This window comes from Archocentrus centrarchus, chromosome 5 (genome assembly GCF_007364275.1).
Source record: "Archocentrus centrarchus isolate MPI-CPG fArcCen1 chromosome 5, fArcCen1, whole genome shotgun sequence".
NCBI lineage: Eukaryota > Metazoa > Chordata > Actinopteri > Cichliformes > Cichlidae > Archocentrus > Archocentrus centrarchus.
The window spans coordinates 3,552,493-3,562,158 of record NC_044350.1 but is presented as its reverse complement, the minus strand read 5'-3'; positions in this window follow the sequence as shown (position 1 = coordinate 3,562,158).

The following is a 9,666-nucleotide window of genomic DNA, read 5'->3' as shown; positions in this document are numbered from 1 at the left end:
CATCACCATGGCAACCCCAACAAATGAAGAGAGAGCAAGTGAGAGTTCAGCCAACTGTACATCCTTACGAGCTGTAACTGCAAGACACACTTCGGCCTTTTGTGTCTGTGGAGAGAGCAGGAACCCGCTTTTCCCATAGCTGCATGCCCTATCAGCTGTCCTTCAACTCGCCTCATTAAATTAGCTTCAATTCACTCCAGACTAACTCAATAATTCTACTCTGCCAATTAGAGTGTGGACACACTGAGAGACATGGCTGGTTTCTCACATCTATAAGAGACATGTCTCACCCCCACCCTGTACTCACGCACACACACACACACACACAGAGAGTCCGTCTACACAGTAAGAATGTTCTGGCCTGTACTCTCAAAGTTGTTTTCAGGGACTTAAAGCCACCTAAAAAACAAAACGTTTGATGCACAGTTGTTGACTGACTTCTCTCCATATTCCTTCCACCTTCCTTTCTCCCTCACTTCTACCTCTAGTACCAATTCAGCCTTGAACTTGAGCTACAACAACATCAAAAAACATGTGAACACACGTGCTCTAACTTAAAGCACCAAGTATGTCTTTGAAAACCGTTCACTGCACACACGTTCTCATTTTTTTTTTTAAAGAACGGGCCATGCATGAAGAGCTACAAACAACTCCGGTTCATCATTCTCTGGGGATTTTTTTCATCAGCACTGTCCTTGAAGATCTTGGCTCTGTGTCTGTGTGACTGTGACCGCTGTGTATTCTAATGAGAGGTATGGGGTTGCGGTCAGAGCACAGAGGTCACCTGAGCCTGAGAGGCGAGAAGAGATGAAAGAGAGGCAGAACAAGTGCTCAGGTCCATGTGTAGTGGGGTGGTAGGGTGGGGGCTTCAGTGAGGCTTACACAGCTGTTTGGTCCCTGTGTGTGTATGGAAATGCTCATACTTTCACTATTAAACATGGTCACGAGTTCTACTGTGGATTTATCACAATCTGATTTCACCAAAATGTTCAGTGAAGATTTCCTCAAAGTTAATGTCTCACCACTATCCTTCCAGGTTTTAATAATGCATTGCACAGTTCTTAACCCAGTTTTAGTAGTTTCAGCAAACTGCTTAGTTGTTTTGGGGTTTTGTTGCTTGATGCAGAAATGAGAAGATACTCACTGTGGTAATTTTCCAGTAGAAGGTTCTTACCTATTTTCTCACTAAAATACAGGTAGTGACTTCTTTTTTTTTTTTTTGGGCCAGATAGTGTATATTCCCTGATGCAATCCAGTAGTGATATTACTGGACACCTTCCAAGGCAACTGAGATCAGTGTTAAAAAAAAAAAAAAAAAAAAAAAAACTTTAATTTAATTGTTTAAATTAAAAGACTTTCACTTTCCACAGGTTTTTAGTTTGTTTGTTTAAATTTGTTTATTAATACTTGGCTTGTCTCAAATTAATTTGGGTTACCATCCATGGAAGAGCATCTTGAATTGGCAACGCAGTTTTTTGTAGAAAAAATTAAAAAGTGAAAGCTAAAAAACAGAACAGCTGTTAATGGGCTATGAATGATGAAAAAAAAAAAGTGGCATCATATCGTAGTCTCTCCAGTTTAGTCAAAGAAGCAGTCCAACATAAAACTATAGACTGTGCATGATGCTGATTTTTGTACCCAATCAAAAGCAGCACCTCTTATTGTCTTAATGATTCAGCCACACTAGAGTAAAACTAGGACTGCAACCTCCGTGCGACATGTAGAGCTCAGCGGTTTCTGAACTTTCCTAGTTGAAAGGAGATTGCCTATTATATTGATTTTTTTCACACCCAGAGACTGAGTGTGCAACACTGGGTGAGCAGGTGGAGGCAACCTGTCTCCAGTTTTCATCAATTTATTGCAATTAATTGCTATATCACAAACAAATTGCATGTAATTTACAACATGACCCCATTCAATTGGAAACTGATATCAGCCTGATTCTCTTATTGCCATTTTATCTTGATGCACCAAAGTCTATTTGAAAGTGGCAGCTGATTTCGAGTGGTGGCAGACCTGGTCCCTGTTTCAAACGCAACAATCACGAGTTCCTTGCACACAGTCACAATAATTGTTGGTCATGCTGCAGGCTCCAGCCATTGTTTTCCCTAGTGTGACTGTAAAATAAGATATACCTGATTACATATTTGAAGCATTAGCATAATTTTGTCAGTTGTATGGAAGCTAGTCAATAACAAGAGCATGGATCAATCTGGTTGTTTACGCAATTCAAGTTGGGGTTTTTTTTTTGTTTGTTTGTTTGTTTTTGAAGATGGGGTTTGTTGTTGTTTTGGTATTTCATTGGTATTTCATGTAATAATATGTCAGCAGAGGCAAAGAATAAAAAGATGAAATTGAAAATTGATTTTCCTGCATCAGTCATGTCGTTCTTTTCACTCCACAGGTTTTACACGTCCACGAGCTGCTCTCAGAAATAGCTAAATAAAAAGTGAATTTATGCTGACATTAGTGAACCTGTTGCAAATCAAACAAAGTCCATCACCTGGTCTCATTTCACCTCAGGACCCCTGTACTGTAAGTATGGCTTCTAACCCTTACTGGTGTGGTTAGCACTGTCTTGTACCCAGGCACACAATTAAGAGATCAGGGGCCTATCAGATTAGCCAGTCTTCCCAGGGCTACTGTGAGGCACATGTGGACATGTAAACAGTCCTGAAGGAGAATTATGTAATACAACAGGCAGGTCATGGATTAATGTATTTGAGGAAAGACATTGTTCAGTGAAACACTCTCTTTGATGTCACATAAAGGAAATTGATATGCAGTCTGGAAGATGCTATAAAATTTATATTACTTGGGATGTGAGCTTGTGCATGACTTAGAAGTATTCCCAGAGACCCTGTAGTGCACTCCAGTACTCTATAATTACAGAATGTCAAACCTTTCCTTTTAATGATTTTTACCCAGAGAGCCCACATGAGAGGGTGGTGCCTGAATGAATGCTAACTAAGCACAGAAATGAATAATGTATGCTTGTGCCCCAAGGAGAGCTCCTCTGGTCCAACTCAAGTGTCCCTGAAGAGCCTGTTGGCTCTCTTCATTATGAGTTGAACAGGGCGTCTTCTCCCCAAAGCAGACAGCAGCATCAAGTGCTGTGACATACAAAGAAAAAACACTGACAATGCGGCAGAGAAAAATGGAGAGTTGAATGCATGGCATAGGTTACTGTTGTTGACTGATGGCCTAATTGCTTTGATTATATCATTTTGGGTGTCTACACCCTAAAACTACACCCCGACTACAGCCTTTGAGAGGTTGATGGGAACACTTTTAGTCAATGTTCCACAGTCTTGAACATCTAATGACCCATAAGCAGTGTGTTCTAAACCTGACTATGGTTAACCCTGGTTTCGCCATGTTGGGTCCATGCCTTCTGGTGATGGTAGGTGTGGATTACATGATTGGATTGTGAGGACTGGAAGGAGACCCTTCTCTCCATCCTCTCCTCTCATTTACCTCCCATTCTGCCCCCCATCACCTTCATGTCTCTCCATCTTTTCTACCTCCTCCTTCCTTCCTCCATCCTCACCAGAGGATACATGGTTCAGTGGATGCCATCAGTCTCTCTGTCCTCCCCACCTCTCTCTCCCTCCCAAGACCCCTACTGCTCTAAGCTGAGCTTAAGAGTCAGCTGAGCTGATCAAAGACCGTAGCCATGTAGTGGCTAACAAGAGGCGAGAGTTCCCAACGACACAGGACCTCCCAGTGTTTCCAATGACATAGACCTACTGCAACTAGAATCAAAGGAGAGGGACCTGAGCTGATTTTACACTCTTCCTGAGTGACTGCATGAGTAACCATGTAGTACACAAACACAAGTGTCTGTCTGTTTTCAGTGGGAAATGTATTTATTTTTCAGAGGCTGATTTCAAGTCTATTTGATGTTTTGCTGGTCCGCTCTAGTGATTTTATGTCTGCACCAAGAGCTACCTTCCATCACCCGTCATGCCCCTAGTGTGGGGAAGGCCCTGGTCATGTTCCCACCACTTGTTTCCTCCTCAGCCCCTCCTTTTTTTCCATTTACCACTCTCTTTGTCACGTCGACCCCTTACAGTTGCCTCTAAAAGCTCAGGTCCACTATTATCACTCTAATTAGCCGTAGCAAGCTTTCTCTCCTCTTCCTCTTCCTCCTCCTCCTTTCCCCATTTCTTGTTTTGTCCGTTTTGACATTTGTCCTCTGTGTAGTTGCCTTGCACTAGGCTGCTGTTGACCCCAACAGGAATAAAACTACAGTCCTCTGTAGCAATGGGTATTCAGTCATGTTAGTAATTGTTAGAAAAATCCTACTATCCGTAAGTAGAAAAGAAGCTCTGTAAACACTTGTCTCCAATCAAATTTTAGAATCTGACTTGTCATAAATTCGGCTATGGCTGTTCTTATTTACCAACTCATCATATTTTTTATTCTACACCATATGGGTATATGATGATAAAGATAAACCTATCTGCCATCTTTATGAAACCTGCCAAACCCGTAGAATCTGTGTTGTGCCAGATTGTGCTAATGTGCAAAAAGTGCAGCTAACGTCATTCACCACTAACAAGTGGGCATCGTCTGTGCTTCTGCATCCTAAACCATGTGATGCATTTCCAATACTGAGAGCACATCTTAAGGTTGTAAACCTTTCTGTTTTGTGCTACAGTATATCTGAAAAAAGGAGGGCTGTGGAAAATATGCCTGTCTAATTTTTCAATATTCCAACCCAAAAATGACTCAGGACTCCTATTGTTTACAACAGCTACGACCTCAGTTCATAGACATTTGTGAAGAAACTACTGTGTTCGAATACATTTCCATTCCAATGATTATTACATCATCTCTTTGAGTTTTTGTGTATTTGCTAGACCAAATTAATCTTACATGCTATTTTAAACACACACACACACACACACACACACACACACACACACACACACACACACACACACACACACACACACACACACACACAAACAGCTTATGCATTACACCTGCTGCTTTTGAAAACACTATTTTAGAAAGACTTAAGGTCCACTCCAGGTCTTTTAGTCAAATCTCACGATTGGGGGAGGAGACACTCTGGGATTGCATCAGGAAGTGCATCCAGAATAAAAACTCTGCCAAATCAAACATGCGGAAATACCCACTGTGGCAACCCGTCTACTGTACGCTGCATTAAAAAGACAGGTGCAATGTTGTAGCTGATGAGATTTGAGGCTAATAAGTTGGAGTTACACTGATCCTCTGAGGAAAACTCCACCGTTCTGATGAAGCTGCTGTAAAAGGTTAATTAAATGGACCTTCAGTTTAGCAAAATCATCAAAAAAGATTGAGATTCAAGATTTTAAGCATAAACAGTCATGGTGTGAATAAAAAGGTTTTTCTTTTTAGTAACTCTGCCTCCGCTCTCTTTATCCTGCCCTTTATCCACGCTACAAACATAAATTAGCCTGCCTGCATTTCCTCACGTCTTTGGCTTCTTCCGTCACTCCCTTCCTGTCCTCCGCCTCTTGGCACTTCATTACCCTCCTCCTCCTGTACCATACCACTGCTGGAACCAAATCTCTTGCACCTGCATGTCCAGACTCTATCCGCTTCCTTGAATTCCTGTAAACCCTGCAGTGATCTGGCCCTTGAAGAAAAACAGGGTTGTAAAGGGAAGTTCAAAAGAAAAAAAAGGTTGGGGGGGGGGGGGGGGGGGGGGGGGGGGGGGGGGGGAGAGGAGAGCAGTAATGCTTTTAGAAGTGCTGCAGCAATGGAGATGGTGGTGGTGGGGAGGGCTCCTCTTATGAGCATGCATTTATCTGGAGCCGGAAGGACCTTTATTATAACCTGGGCTCTGGAAAATGACTGCTTTTAACAGGGTCCTCAGGAAAAAAGGGCTTTCGAGTCTAGAGTGGAGCCTCTAAGTTCTTCTTCCTGTTTTTCTGTGGCACTACAACTCCCTCTAATCATGGAGTAGGCTTTGGAGTAGATTTAGGAACATGTATTAGGTCTGAGTCTAAGAAATGTTTGTTAAAGTTTAGTATATCTTTTCAAATACGATAAATCAAATGTTTTTAAAGTGATTATATACTGCAAAATTTGCTTTCAGTATTTGCAAACCATTAATTCTCCCTTGAGGTGGAAATATTATTTAATGAAGGAAAATGGTACAGAGATACAAAAAAATGTGGTGAATTTGAGGACTTGGTACAAAAATTCAAAGACAGACTAAGAGACATTTCAAACTTCAGTTTATTTGATTTGAATAAAGTATTTAAAACAGCTGAACTGCACTGTTTAAGTCTGTGTCTGCTTTTCCAACTGACTTTCTATGTTGATACAAAGCCCTGTTGTTCAGTCATACCATAGTTTCACTGAATCTCCAAGACCCAAAAGAGCTGGACTAACCATTCAAATGCACCAGTTTGTTTAAACCAGACCTAATGAGAAATGTCTGAATGCATCCTAACAATAGCAATTAATAGCAACAATGCATCCTAACAATTAACAGTAGGTATGTCATAACCGCAGACACCTACGCTGTAACCTCAGGTGTCCCCTGACGTGCACCTCCCTAGAAACGTAACTGCAGATCACATCAAATCAGCGGTGACTGTGACTTTTTTAATCAACAGGAGGAGAGAATAACAGAAGAAGTTTAAAAGTGCAATTTGTGTAACTCATTGTCTCCAGGGACACAGCGTTTAATTATGCCACAAGGTAATTAACACGTAATGCACTTGTAGCTTGCTCATGATGCAAACACATTAACCTGCATTTCACAATATAGAAAAATGCTATTTTGTCGTTCCACTGTGCTGACCATGTTCAGGCCCAGAACACAAACATGCAGTTATTAGTTCATTATTTCAATGAATATAATGCAATCCAGAGGTACAAGTGTAAGGGCACCCTCTGAAATGATTTTGCATTTGGTCACACACCAGTGTGAATTGTTGCTGTTGAAATTCTGAGTGTTATATTTACTTTTAAAAAGTAGTTATTACAGAGGAATTGGGTTACACTGTCTTTACCCATGCCTAATACGCAGACTACCTTTTTAACTGTGTATAATTTAGGATGGCAGTGCAAACACAAAATGTCTACTGCATCATTTCAAGAGACAGATGTAGACAGAGCGGCTCAGAAGAGTCTACAACCTCAGCAGATATCTGAAACTGACTCATTAGGACCATCATCATTGTCTTCCCCATCAGTGAGCATCAGTGAATACCATGGGACTACTCTGCCCTACCCTATGTTCCCCCACCTCTCCCTTGTGTCTTCTGAGCCAATGCCATGTCCTGTTACCTCCAGCCCGTGAGCAGCACAGAAAAGGAGAGAACACAAGAAATTGTTTCAGAGGAAGGTTTTTAACTGGAGCAACAGCTGGTGGATCTGCAGAGAATGAGGAACTGTCCAAGGTTGGACAAACCATAGCTGAGAGCTGCAGAGGCTGCCTGAGGACCAAAGACCACGATTAATATTTGAAATGCATAAATGCCTCTAGAGAAACCTGTGAAATGCACATGGAACTACTAAATTGGCATTCCCATTTTTGTTGACTAAATTGTAAGTATTGTATTTTATAAATATTGCATATGATTGAATTATAATATTTTGATTTATCTTTTTTATTTTTTATTTTGCTACTGCATATTTGCTGTGTTACACTGTTTTGTTTTTTTAACTATCTGCACTGCATTGTATTGGTTTGTTTGTTTGTTTGTTTGTTTGTTTGTTTGTTTGTTTGTTTGTTTGTTTGTTTGTTTGTTTGTTTGTTTGTTTGTTTGTTTTTGCATTTTTGTGTTAATAAAATAAAATTGTCTTGCTGCACTTGAATTTGCTGCATTCCTTATTTGGCTTTGATTAAAAAAAATTAAATGTGGGCAAAATTTGTGCTGTCTTTATATAAAACTTTTTTAGTGATGTTCCAGTTTATCTATCAAAGCGCCACCACATCATTATATACTGTTAAGATGGGTCAAATTTCTGTACTTTTTCATTTTGTATCATACAACAACCAGGAACTGAACATAGCTGTTAGATGATATGGAGGACAGTCTGTGAGTTTATTTATGAATGAAGCGAGCTGTCTGCCATGGAATACTTCCTTGAGCTGAATTAAAGAACGCCATCAGGTCATTCTGGACATTAATTGCAGTCTATTCTTTTTTTTTTTTTTAAACCTTTATTTTACCAGGTAAAATGTTTGAGAACAAGTTCTCTTTTAACAAACAAGTTCTCATTTACAAACATGACCTAAAGGGGATCTAAAATGTGCCAAATGATTGGAGTCCCCCGCCACCACAGTCCATCTGGCAAGCTGATGGATGAGTCTGGGTTTGGTGCTTGCCAGGAGAACGCTACTTGTCTGACTGCATTGTGCCAAGTGTAAAGTTTGGTGGAGGGGGCGATTTATGGTGTGGGGTTGTTTTTCAGCGGTTGGGCTCAGTCCCTTAGTTCCAGTGAAAGGAACTCTTAATGCTTCAGCATACCAAGACATTTTGGACAATTTTATGCTTGTGAAAACAAGTTCATATGCATGTGAAAGCATACGAAAGAATACTATTGGCAATATAGTGCAGAAGATTCTACCTTCTCAACAGTCCTGGGTGCTCTTTGTTGTGTTTTTTCTTGCATGATGTGCCAGATATTTTTAATTGGTGAAAGGTCTGGACTGCAGGCAGCCAGTTCAGCACCTGGTCTTCTCTACTACAAAGCCATGCTGTTGTAATAGCTGCAGTATGTGGTTTAGCACTGTCTTGCTGAAATATGCGAGGTGTTCCTTGAAAAAGATGTCTGGATGGGAGCATATGTTGTTCAAAAACCTATATATACCTTTCAGGATTGATGCTACCTTTCCAGATGTGCAAGCTGCCAGTTTCATAGACACTAATGCACCACCAAACCATCAGAGATGCAGGCTTCTGAACTAAGTGCTGATAACAATCCAGATGGACCCTCTTCTCTTCAGCCCATAGAATGCAGCAGCAATGTTTTCCAAAAAGAATATCGAATTTCAAGTCATCTGACCACAGAACAGTTTTCCACTTTAGCTCAGGCTATTTTAAATGGTGGTGGGGTTTCTGGATCATGTTCACATATGGTTTCTTCTTTGTATGATAGAGCTCTAACCTGCCTTTGTGGATGATTGTGATGTCCCTAAGCCTGTGCAACGATTTCACTTCAATTCAATTCAATTTTATTTATAAAGTGCCAAATCAGAACAACAGTAACCTCAAAGCACTTTATATTGTAAGGCTTTGTAGGTAGTGTAAGGTATTGTAGGACCCTACAATAAAACAGAGAAATCCCAACAATCAGCTGACACCCTATGAGCAAGCACTTGGCGACAGTGGAAAGAAAAAACTCCCTTTTAACAGGAAGAAACCTCCGGCAGAACCAGAATCAGCGAGGGGCAGCCATCTGCCATGGCTGTTTGGGAGTGAGCAGAAGAAGACAGGACAAAAGACAAAACTCAGACATGATTCTGTCATGGAATCATCCCTGAGTTTTGTCTTTCATGGTATTTTTAAATGCAGTGCCACATAAGGGCCCAAAGATCCCAGGGATCGAATATTTATTTTTTGCAAGATCCTCTCTAAGATGCTGTTTTCATACCCAATCATGTTACTGACCAACTGACTGGCCAGTTAACCTAATCAGTTGTAAAATGTT